Raw genomic sequence first — 12,834 nt, forward strand, 5'->3', positions numbered from 1 at the left:
AGACTTAAGCTCTATTACCAAGCTGTCATCATCAAGACAGTATGGTACTGGCACAAAAACAGACACATAGATCAATGGAACAGAATAGAGAGCCCAGAAATGGACCCTCAATTCTATGGTCAACTAATCTTTGACAAAGCAGAAAAGACTGTCCAATGGAAAAAAGACAGTCTCTTCAACAAATGGTGTTGGGAAATTGGACAGCCACATGCAGAAGAATGAAACTGGACCATTTCCTTACACCACACACAAAAATAGACTCCAAATGATTGAAAGACCTAAATATGAGACAGGCGTCCGTCAAAATCCTAAAGGAGAACACAGGCAGCAACCTCTTTGACCTCAGCCGCAGCAACTTCTTCCTAGAAACATCGCCAAAGCAAGGGAAGCAAGGGCAAAAATGAACTATTGGGACTTTATCAAGCTAAAAAGCTTTTGCACAGCAAAAGAAACAGTCAACAAAGCCAAAAGACACCCGACAGAATGGGAGAAGATATTTGCAAATGACATATCAGATAAAGGGCTAGTATCCAAAATCTATAACGAACTTCTTAAACTCAACACCCAAAGAACAAATGATTCAATCAAGAAATGGGCAGAAGACATGAACAGACATTTTTCCAAAGAAGACATCCAAATGGCCAACAGACACATGAAAAAGTGCTCAGCATAGCTTGGCATCAGGGAAATCCAAATCAAAACCTCAATGAGATATCACCTCACAGCAGTCAGAATGGCTAAAATTAACAATTCAGGAAATGATAGATGTTGGTGGGGATGCGCAGAAAGGGGAACCCTCCTACACTGTTGGTGGGAATGCAAGCTGGTGCAGCCACTCTGGAAAACAGTATTGAGGTTCCTCAAAAAGTTGAAAATAGAGCTACAATATGACCCAGCAATTGCACTACTGGGTATTTACCCCAAAGATACAAATGTAGGGATCCGAAGGGGTATGTGCACCCTGATGTTTATAGCAGCAATGTCCACAATAGCCAAACTGTGGAAAGAGCTAAGATGTCCATCAACAGATGAATGGATAAAGAAGTGGTATATATACACAATGGAATATTATGCAGCCCCCAAAAGGAATGATTTCTTGCCATTTGCAATGATGTGGATAGAACCGGAGAGTGTTATGCTGAGTGAAATTAGTCAGTCAGAGAAAGACATGTATCATATGACCTCAATGATATGAGGAATTCTTATTCTCAGGAAACAAACTGAGGGTTGCTGGAGTGGTGGGGGGTGGGAGGGTTGGGGTGGCTGGGTGATAGACATTGGGGAGGGTATGTGCTATGGTGAGCGCTGTGAATTGTGCAAGACTGTTGAATCACAGATCTGTACCTCTGAAACAAATAATACATTATATGTTAAAAAAAAGAAGAAGAAGAAGATAGCAGGAGGGGAAGAATGAAGGGGGTGAAATCAGAGGGGGAGATGAACCATGAGAGACAATGGACTCTGAAAAACAAACTGAGGGTTCTAGAGGGGATGGGGGTGGGAGGATGGGTTAGCCTGGTGGTGGATATTAAAGAGGGCATTTAAAAAAATATTTTATAACTGTACAAAGAGGAATATAAAAGGCCGCTCATTGCACCTATCATTTCAGTAGAGAAAAAAAAAAAAAAAAAGAAAAAACCCAATTCTTAATCAATGTGGAAATGATTAAATAGACTATTTTACCATTACTGAAGAAATTCAAAAGAATGAGCTAGATTTCTATATATGGGAATGGAAATGTCTCACATCATTGGATTAAAAAAGCAGGTTTCTGAACAATATGAAAGATATGGCATTATTTGTTTTGAAAATGCCCACATGAAATATATTATTCTATGTGAAGATATATATGTAAAAATGTATGGAAAATAGTCTTGAAAGAGACAAAACAGTGGTTATTTCTGAGAAGTGGACTGACATTGCAGAGTACTAAGTGGACACTGCTACTGTATTAATCTATACTGTTTTAATTATTACCAAACTTTCCCATGTAATTACAAATAAATAGGACTTTCACTTCTGACCAAGATGGAATAATAAGGAATGCATTTACAATCTCTACTGAAACAACCAAAACCTGACAAAATATGTGAAATAATATTTTAAGACACCAGATATCAGGCAATCAAGGTGAGTAATCCTTGAGAGATGGGAAACAAATGAGGTGAGGATTGTGACTAATGTCTTAAACTCTGAGGCTGCTATAACAACATACTATAGACTGGGTAGCTTATAAACAATAGAAATTTGTTTTTTACAGTTTTGGAGGCTGGAAGTCCAAGATCAGGATGCCAACCATATCAGGCAAGGACCCTATACCAGACAGTAGACTTTTCATTGTCCCTTCCCATGGTTGAAGGGCCAAGGGAACTCTCTTGAGCCTCTTTTATGAGACACTAGTTATATTCATGAGGGTTCTGTCCTCATGACCTATCACCTCCCAAAGGCCCACCTCCTATTGCTATCACTTTGGGCATTAAGATCTTAATATATAAACTTTAGAGGATATAAACATTCAGACCATAGCAACTACCCAAGCTTATTGAGAGAATTTCTGGGTTGCAGAATAAGGAGGGGGAATCCAGGCAATGCCCAGAGGAGGACTCTTTGAGTTGGAGAGATAGAGTTAAAATTCGAGGAGAGACAAGGTTGTGACTCAAATTCATAGGACAGAGTAATAGAGGTCAACACAAAGAAAATTCCAGAAATCTGTAGAGTTCCAAGTATTCAGCTGAGTGCTGATCAGTAAATGCATGAGAGGAAACTACCAGAGGGTGGAGAAAGAACCACATGAAAGGAATCATCACACAGGACTGGAAGTAGTGCAGTTTCCATGATTCAAGGGGCATTGAGTAGAGCAACTAGAATGATCTTTCCACAGCAGTGTGGAATAGTTACCCCAAGGTTGAGCACTGCTCTGGTCCATCTAAAGAATCTTAAAACCATGATACTTGAAGATCAAAATATTTCCAAGTAGCTTAACTTCATCCCAGAATAAAGCTAAATAATATTTATAGGGAAACAAACAAATAAACAAAAGCCAACACCTCAGGTATTGGCTTCTCTCTCTCTCTCCCTCTGCTGCTCCCGCTGCTGTGCTTGCTCTCTCTCTGTCAAATAAATAAATAAAATCTTAAAAAAAAAAAAAAAGCCAACACCCAACAAAATAGAGTTCATAGTGTCTGATATCCAAATATAAATATCTAAAAAAGAACAAAGTTACAAAGAAAAAATATAGCCCATGTATTAGAGTTAAATTAATTAAATTGAATCAGAATAGACACAGATGTTACAATCTATAGACAAAATTATTAAGGTAGTCATTTAAATTATCTTCCATATATTCAAAAATTGGTTACAAACATAGAAGATATTAAGAAATACAAATCCTAAAGGTAAAAACTCCAATGTGTAAGATTTTAAAATAGCCTGGATGGGCTTAAAGACAGAGTAGACAGTACAAAAAAAAAAGGGCAGAAAAACTTGAAGGCACAGTGATAAAAATGATCTAAAATCAAACACTGAAAGAAGCAAAAATTAACAATCGCAGAAACAAAACCAAAAAAACCACAAGCAAACAACAAAAGCCAGAGACAGAACTGTGAGACAACTGCAAGTGACCTAATAAATGTGAAAGAGAATGAGAGAGAAAAGAAAGTTTGAAAAATAATGACCAAATTTATTGAAAACTATAAAGCTTCAGATCTAAAAATCACAATGAACCTCAAGCACAAGAGATGAAGGAAACAATAGCAAGACACATAATAAATTGTTCAAAACCAGTAATAAAAAGAAATTCTAAAAGACAGTCTGATTACAGAGGAATAAATATAATGACGACTGAAGATTTCTAGTCAGAAAAACCTGCACCCCAAACAACAGTTTAAACATTTTAACAGTTTCTTTTTAAAGATTTTATTTATTTATTTGAGACAGAGAGAATGAGAGAGAGAGAGAGCACATGAGAGGGAGGAGGGTCAGAGGGAGACGCAGGCTCCCTGCCGAGCAGGGAGCCCGATGCGGGACTCGATCCAGGGACTCCAGGATCATGACCTGAGCCGAAAGCAGTCGCTTAACCAACTGAGCCACCCAGGCGCCCAACATTTTAACAGTTTAAAAGAAAATATTTTAAAAATCCTGGGGGTGGGAGGATGGAGAGGGAGATAATTTAGAAATCTATATCTGGTGAAAATTTCTATCAAAAACAAGGTGATATAAAGACATTTTTAGGTACACAAAAGCTGAAAGAATTCCTTATTACCAGATATTCCCTACAAAAAAAAAATGCAGGAAGTTCTTTAGACAGAAAATAAAAAATATTGGTAAACTGTGATAAGTCAAAATATAAACTATATATCCTAAAACAATCACTAAAATAACAAAGTAATGAGTTTTAGTTTATACCTCAACAAAGGAGATAAATTTGAAATATAAAGTATATTCATTTGGTCCAGTAGTTGGCAGGAAAAAAATAATACGAGGAGAAAAGAACAGATGGGACACAGAGAGAGTAGACAGATTGATGATAGACTTAAACCTTACTATATCATTAATCACACTAAATGTAAATGTTCTGAATATCCTCCCCAAAAGGATGAGATTGTAAGATTAGATAAAAACAAAAGCAATACTCAACCAGCGGCTGTGTATAAGAAAGACACTTCAAATATAAAGATACAAATATAAAGATACAAATGTAAAGTAAAAGAATGACAAAAGATGTATAATGCCAACACTACTCAAAAGACAACTGGAGTAGCTGTTTAATATAAAACAAATTTTATTTTTAAGCAAATAGGCAAAGCATATTTTCAGTGATAAAATTGGTTTTTTTCCTGATAATGATAAAGTGTCAATGCATTAAGAAAATAAAACTATGATAAATTTTATGTACCTAATAAAAGAAATTCAAAATATGTGAAACAAAATTTATTAGAACAGCAAGGACAAACGGACAAAACCATACTTGCAGTCAAAGATTGCAATACATTTCTCTCAATTTATAAAATAGGGGGAAGGAAAATCAGTAAAGTTATAAAACAATTGAAAGCAGATAGCAACTACCAACCTTTATGGAATACTCTCTGCAACAACAGCAAAATGCAATTTTTTTTCAAGAGCACATGAAATATGTGCCAAGAGAGGCTATATATTGTACGTAAAAATGATCCTCAGTCAACTTCAAAGTATACAAGTTATACAAATACTATTCAAATATGAACTAAATTTTTAAAATAACAGAAATATTTGGAGATAAACTCAGATAAACCCAAAATATTTGGGAACCAAACCACACTTCTATGGGTCAGAGCAAATATCAAAAGGGAAATTAGAAAATATTTTGGATTGAATAAAAATAAAAACAAACCATATCAAAGATTTGGGGTAGCCAATTTATCATAACAAAAGTCCATATTTAAAAACATGAATGATCTTAAATAAAAGACCTCAACTTCCAACTTAAGAATTTAGAAAAAGAAGAACAAATTAAGCCTAAAGTAAGCAGGAAAAAAGATATTAATGAAGATCAAAATGGAAATCAATGAAATAGAAAACAAATGAGAAAATTAATGAAACCAGAAGCTTATTTTTATACATGATCAATAAACCTGATAAACCTCTAGGTAGACTAATCAGAATAAAAAGGGAAGACTGAAATCACCAAGCTCATGAATGACAGATGGCATCACTATAATTTCTACAGATATTGAAAGAATAATAAGGGAATATAGACAAAAATTTGACAACTTAGAGAAATAAGACAAAATTTTTGAAAGACACAAAGTACAAAAGCTCACCTAAAAATAATCTGAAGAACCCTAAATTCATTAAAGAAACTGAATTTATTGTGCCAGGCTTACATGACTTCACTGTTTAATTCTACAAAACATTTAAGGAGGAAATAATAACAAATTCTATACAAAATTTTCCAGGAAAATTATAAAAAAAGGAATACTTCCCAATTCACTTTATGAAGCCATCATCAGTTTGATACAAAAACTGCACAAAAGCATTACATGAAAAGACAGCTATAGACCCATATTATTTATAATTATAGGTGAAAAAAATTCTTACTAGAATTTTATAAAATCAAATCTAAAAATTTATTAAAAGGATTTTATTCCAGAAATAGAAGTCTGATAAAACCAAAGTACATAAAAATCTCAACAGATGTAGAAACAGCATTTGAAAAAATCCAACATCCATTCTTGATGATAACTCGTACCAAATCAGAAATAGCAGGAGATTTCCTCAGCCTGGAAAAGTATGTCTACAAAAACCCCATAGTTAATACAATAGTAATGATGAAAGACTGAATGCTTCCAACCTAAGATCAGTAACAAGATAAGGTGTCCAATCTTACCACTTCCATTAAATATTTCACTAGAGATTCTAACCAGTGTTATAAAGCAGGAAAATATAAGTAAAAATGGTTTTTATTTTCAGGTGAAATGGTAGTCTATGTTGAAAATTTGATAGAAAAAAATGTTAAAGTATTTATAAGTGATTTTGGCAAGATTGCAGGATATAAGATCAATATTTTTAAAAACTGCTTTGCTATATATATCAGCAAAAACAATGAAATAAAAAATATCATTTGCATTGGCATCAAAATATGAAATTCTTAGAGATAAATCTGACAAGAGATATTAAAGATCTATACACAGAAAACTAAAAAGTATCTTGCTATAAGAAATGAAAGAAGAACTAAATAATTAGAATGATATATTGTGTTCAGGTTTGGATGACTCAATATTGGTAAGATGTCAATTATTCCCAATTTGATCTATAGATTCAATGCCTCCCAAACAAAAGGTCATCAAGCTTTCCTTACAGAAACTCATAAACTTATTCTAAAATTCACAGGGAAAGGCAAAGGACCTAGAATAAACAAAAAAACTTAAAAAAAACACAACAGAATTGTAGGGCTAACATTCTTTGATTTCATTATAAACCTACAGAATTAAGACAGGATGCTATTAGAAAAATAAACACACCCCCCAAAATGAAACAAAACAACAAAAAAGAAAACAAACAAAAAAAGACAAATAAATAAATGGAACAGACTAAAGTCTTCAGAAATAGGTCCACACTATGGTAACTGCTTTTTGACAAAGGAACAGAGACAATTTAGTGGAGAGAAGATAATAGTCATCAACAAATGGTACTAGATCTTTGGAAATTCCATATGCCAAAAAAAAAAAAAAAAAAAAAAAAAGAACTACAGTCTATGTTTTACACTATATATAAAATTTAAGTCAGAAAGGATTATGAACATAAATGTAAATCCTAAAACTACAAACGTGTTAAAAAGAAAATTTTCTGGACTCAGCTTAGGCAAATGTCTCCTGACTATGATATCAAAAGCATATTTCATAAAATGACATACAAAAAAATTATACTTCAAAAACAACAAAAACTTCTCAAAAGACACTGGTAAGAGAATGTAAAGACAAATTTCATCCTGGAAGAAAATATGTGCAAATTATATTTTTGATAAATGACTTGTATCTGGAATATATTATTTTCAAAACTCACTGATCAAAAACCAAACAGTCCAATACTAAAATAGACAAAAAGATACACATAACTCACTAATATATATATATAAAACCTATGTATTAGATAATTACATATATATATGCATATGGAAATGTTAAACATCATTTCATTGGGAAATGCAAATTAAAACTACACTGTTTTTTGAGGTTGAGGTACAAATTTCCAGTTATAAAATAAATAAATCATGGGGATGAAAAGTACGCATAGAGAATATAGTCAATAATGTTGTAATAACATTGTATTGTGACAGATGATAACTACACTGTGATGAGCCCTGCATAATGTATACAATTGTCAAATTACTATGTTGTACACCTGAAACTAATATAACATCCTATGTCAACTATACTTCAATAATCAAAACTTAAAAAAAAAAAAAACAACCCTACAATGTGAAACCGCTACACACCTATTAGAATGGCTCACATGAACAAGGACTGACAAGACCAAGTATTGTTAGAGATGTGTGGGAACTACAATAGAAAATATTCGCTTTATGCAAAGGAAGGCAGTAAAGGAAGAATAGAGGAATCACACACAGGAGACACAGAAAATGATACACAGTATTGTGGAAATCTTTCTATATAAATTGATGAGGTACAAGCTACCCTTTTCCTTTTGCATGCCTGTATTATATTCTATTTAGTGTTATGATTCGTAATTTAATTTACCACCAATGGTGATTGTTTATATTGTATCCATGTCTTTGTAATTATAAATACTGCTATGATAAACATCCTTACAGATATGTCTTTGTGATTCAGGGTTTGGTTGGTTGGTTGGTTGTTTTAAAGCACCAGATGCCATATGTTTTCTTCTCTCCCAGAGCAGTGGCTAGCTATGGAAGAACAGCGCAGGGTGAGCCTCATATACAATTATGGTACTGTTCCATACTTTTAGAAACCACTCAGGTTCCATCCAAATATGGATGAAAACTCAGGTTCCATCCAAATATGAGCTAATCCAAAAAATGTACTTGGGTAACACTGGCAATATAGATGATCCTTCTGTTCAGGATTAAATTGTGGCAAAATTCATGTAAGCCTCAGACTTGCTGTATTAGAGAAAATCTCTTAGCCTCAACTCCTGTGCCTGCGTTCCTGCAAGAGCTCTATGCAGTAACACAAGCCATCACCAATATCATCATAAAGGCCTCCAAAACTGTCATTTATTCTGGGCTTATACTCTTAATAGTGAGCTGTGAACTAAGAACTTCCTATTATCTTATTTAGTCCTCAAGGTAGTAAATGAGAAAGACATTATTGTTTCCATCTAATAGATCACTGAATCTACATAAGTTGCGTAAGGACTCTCCCTCCAGTCACATGGCTGGTAAGGAAAGGGGACATAGATTCAAATACAGGTCTTTCTGACAGAAAAGCCACACTCTTAGTCACAATCTTACTGCTAAATTTTACATAAAAATAATGTGGAATTTTAATTTACAGCAGTAAAAAAAAATACATCATGTAAAGGGTGCAATATTTACATGATGAAATATTCTGCACATTGGAAACATATATTCATAATTCATTACTTCAAATAAAGCTAAACTGTAAAACATAATGATTCAAATTTTGTGCAAAACTGGGCGTGTGGGAGGAGACAGAAATAAGTCTGTATTGTTGCAACTCTTTATTTCATTTTACTTCTGGGCATTTAGAAAGACTGTATTTGTCAATTTATTTTGCAGTGAATTTGGGACCATGTGGCAGAAGTAATATAAACTGCTTATATGCTTGAATCTTATAAACATCCTGCATGAGCCTCCTGTCTTCCCTTCATCGGCCACAGCAAACTTGGAGGCCATGCGTTTCAAATACTTTAGCTATAATATGGTGGAGCCTCCCACAGACTGGGACTCTGAGTGACTGTGGGAAGCAGAAGGCCTGCCAACCTGCATTAGACATATGATGTAAATTAGAAACAAACCTTTGTTCGGTTAAGTCCCTGAAATTTGGGAATTTGTCACTGCTGTGTAGCCTAGCCAATCTGACTAATAATTTCTCTGTGTTTGCAAACTATGCAAAACTCCAAGGAAAATATGTAACCCTATTTTTCTCTTTTGCAATTATGTTATTTTATTTCTCCTTTTCCTCTTCTCTGCGTTTTATATTTTTCTTTTAAAAATACCTATTTATTATATGATTACATCATTGTAAAAACTGCCTAGATATCTTTTGTAGTTATTAATCAAGACTGACTCACTAGTTAAGAGAGAGGCTTTTGTTGTTTTGTTTTGTTTTGTTTTTTACTGCTTTTAGGGAATTTTTCAAATTTATTTTTCTTTGTCACCTTAACATAGGTTTTAATCTCAGCTCATCTGTCCTATTATTTGAAGTCTTATAAAACTATACTCATCTAACCCTTTTTATAAGTAATCTCTGTCCCCAGTGTGGGGCTTGAATTCATGACCCCAAGATCAAGAATCACATGTTCTACCAACTGAGTCTGCCAGGTGCTCACTGGCTCAGTCAGTGGAGCATGCAACTCTTGGTCTCAGGGTTGTGAGTTCAAGCCTTGTGTTGAGTATAGAGATTACTTAAAAAATAAAATTTGTAGGGCACCTGGGTGGCTCAGTTCGTTAAGCAACCGACTCTTGATTTTGGCTCAAGTTATGAACTTAGTGTTGCGAGACTGGGCCATGTCAGGCTCTGCTCTCAATGGGGAGTCTGCTGGAGATTCTCTCTCTCTCTCTCTCCCTCTGCCCTTCCCTCTGCTCATGCTCTCTCTCTCTCAAATAAATATATAAATCTTAAAATAAATAAAATTTTAAAAAATAAATAAAACTATACTAATCTTCATTTATATCTATGTTCTTGGAACAAATAGTCTTCTATTAAATGCCATGCGATTTTATTGCTTCCTTAAATGTTTCTGAATATTTTTATTTCAGATTTTCTAATTGCATTGTTTCACTGCTTTTAGCTCCATATAGAGCTTTTAGAATACAAGAAACTTGTCTTAAAATCTGTGTTATTTCACAAAAGCCCAGGTATAGCTATGACTCTAAAAATATTCTTGACTTATACCTATGAACACAGAAATCTCCATTATAATTCTCACATTGCATTTGATGAAGGAAGCCTCCAAGTACTGTACATTGACAACCTAACCAAGAGGGACCAAATGAAGAGGGAGGAAGTGATTGTTGATAAGAAGGTTGAGTCAATGTCAAATCAAACAGTGGCCTCCAAGAGACTCTCAGAGGTGTATATTGATTATTGATATCTCTCTGAGTCAATAAGCTAATCATTTGTGAGGGCGTCTCTAAAAAAAACCCTAAAGAATTTCTCACTGGTCCACATAGCAGCTGTTCCAATGTTTCTTGCATACATGTGTTTGTGTATCTGTGCCCCCGGAGGGGCAAGATCAGGAAGGAAAGAAGGAAGAACAGCTGAAAGGAGCTCACAAACAACCAAATCGAGTCACTTGCCAGCTGGATTTCTTTTCTCAAGAGCAGTCACACCAAACAACAGCTCACCTTGTGTAATCCTGCATTCAACCAACCAACCAACCAAACAAACAAACAAACAAAAAAACCCAAAAAACCACCAGCTGAAAACCATCATCAAAAACTCGAACCGCAGCAGAAATCAAGGGCTCTGCCTTAACCTACATTACTCTGTTACTGTCAGAACACAAAAACACTTTCCGGCAGAGTTCTCCAGAAAACCGTATTGCCAAATATGCAAAAATTCACATTGTTTTGTATTAGGAAATAAAACATACGGTAGAGGAAACAACTAATGAACTCTTTCAAAAACGGGCTGCCTTTTCAGCAAGGACTTCTTGAAGCCAGGCGTCAGGAAGAGGGCTGCCCAGTGCTGACAGACTTTTCAGTAATTTTTAACCGCACGGTTTCTATGCTGAGTAAATATCCCTTGTTTCAAAGTGGGCAACTGTTCTCATCCTCGTAATCATGTGCACAGTTTTACAGAATTGAAAATCGACATGGAACATGTGACACTCTTACATCCCCTAGTCCCAGAGTGCCATGGTCACTTCTGTTGCAATATCATCCTGATTTCTTTTTAAAACCTTTGATTAGCTCTGTTCTGCACCTTCTCCATTTTTAATGTGTGTTCCTCTACAGGTAGCCAATGCACATCACCGGAGCCCCTAAGTGGAATGCTGTAAATGACAAGACAGAAACAAAATGTCCTTTAAGACGTAGTTTGCAAACTCTTCCTTGTTTGCTGCCTACTGTCTGTTTTTAAATAATGCACAAATCAACTTCAGTACCATGGAAATAATCAACACAGGATCAAAACCTGGAGTTTCCAGTAGAGCACAAATCAAAAGCTGTAGGAATCCAACAGCTGGAGCCTGTCTCATTATTTCCCTGTTCTTTGATGTGCTTTTCAGGCAAGTATCTTAGAGAATTACTCGCAGATATGTCTATCTACAAATTCTACATTGCTTACATATTATAGTTTCCAACAGAGATAAATACTGTAACTGAGTTCTCATTTTCAAAATAGAACCCCCTCTTTTTTTTTTTATCTTCTATTATGCACACAATCTTGTAAACGGCAGTACTGAAAATCAGCTGCATCTAATAAGAGAATCAAGTTCGTTATTGACTCTGAGATGTTAGTTTCCATTAGATCATCCATCATAGCTTTATTATGTGATCAACTGCCTAATTAATTTTGTACTGGGGTATTTAGACAGAACACTGAATGTTTCACTGGGGTTTTGCTATAATCCTGCACCTGCGGCCTCAGAGATTTAGATATCCTCCTATCATAAGTTTATACTGTGCCTATAATCACTTCTGCTTCACTAGGATTCCAGCAATTCAGTCCAGTGAAATTCAGCAATATTAATTTCAGAAACACCAGAATATTTGCATCTGTGGTTATGTTTCTTTGGATTTTAATCAGATCAAAGTCACCACAAGATATTAAGAGCGCTAGATACAATATTTTGTTCAGACAGTTTTAGCGGTTAAATCAGACACTGTTTTGATTTTCTGTGCTTATCTGTTAATATGAACAGATGCAATCATGCTATTGTATAATGACTCTTGATTGCCAGCAGTATTTGATTTTGCAACCATTCGGCAGTGATAATTAAAGATAACAGGATATCCTATACAGTAATAATTAAAGATAGCTATGCGGGCTTTATCGCATGAATAAATGCCATAGAGAAAGAATTGGTTTCTGAAGTTCATTATTCAACGAATATTTTTGGAAGGCCAAGATTGAAAAGTCTCAAAAAGAGACATTTAGGTGCAATAGGCTTAGCTAAATCTGAGTTGAT

Source organism: Mirounga angustirostris, unplaced genomic scaffold (genome assembly GCF_029215605.1).
Source record: "Mirounga angustirostris isolate CCGP_5_RB_7025 unplaced genomic scaffold, mMirAng1.0.hap1 SCAF_7, whole genome shotgun sequence".
NCBI lineage: Eukaryota > Metazoa > Chordata > Mammalia > Carnivora > Phocidae > Mirounga > Mirounga angustirostris.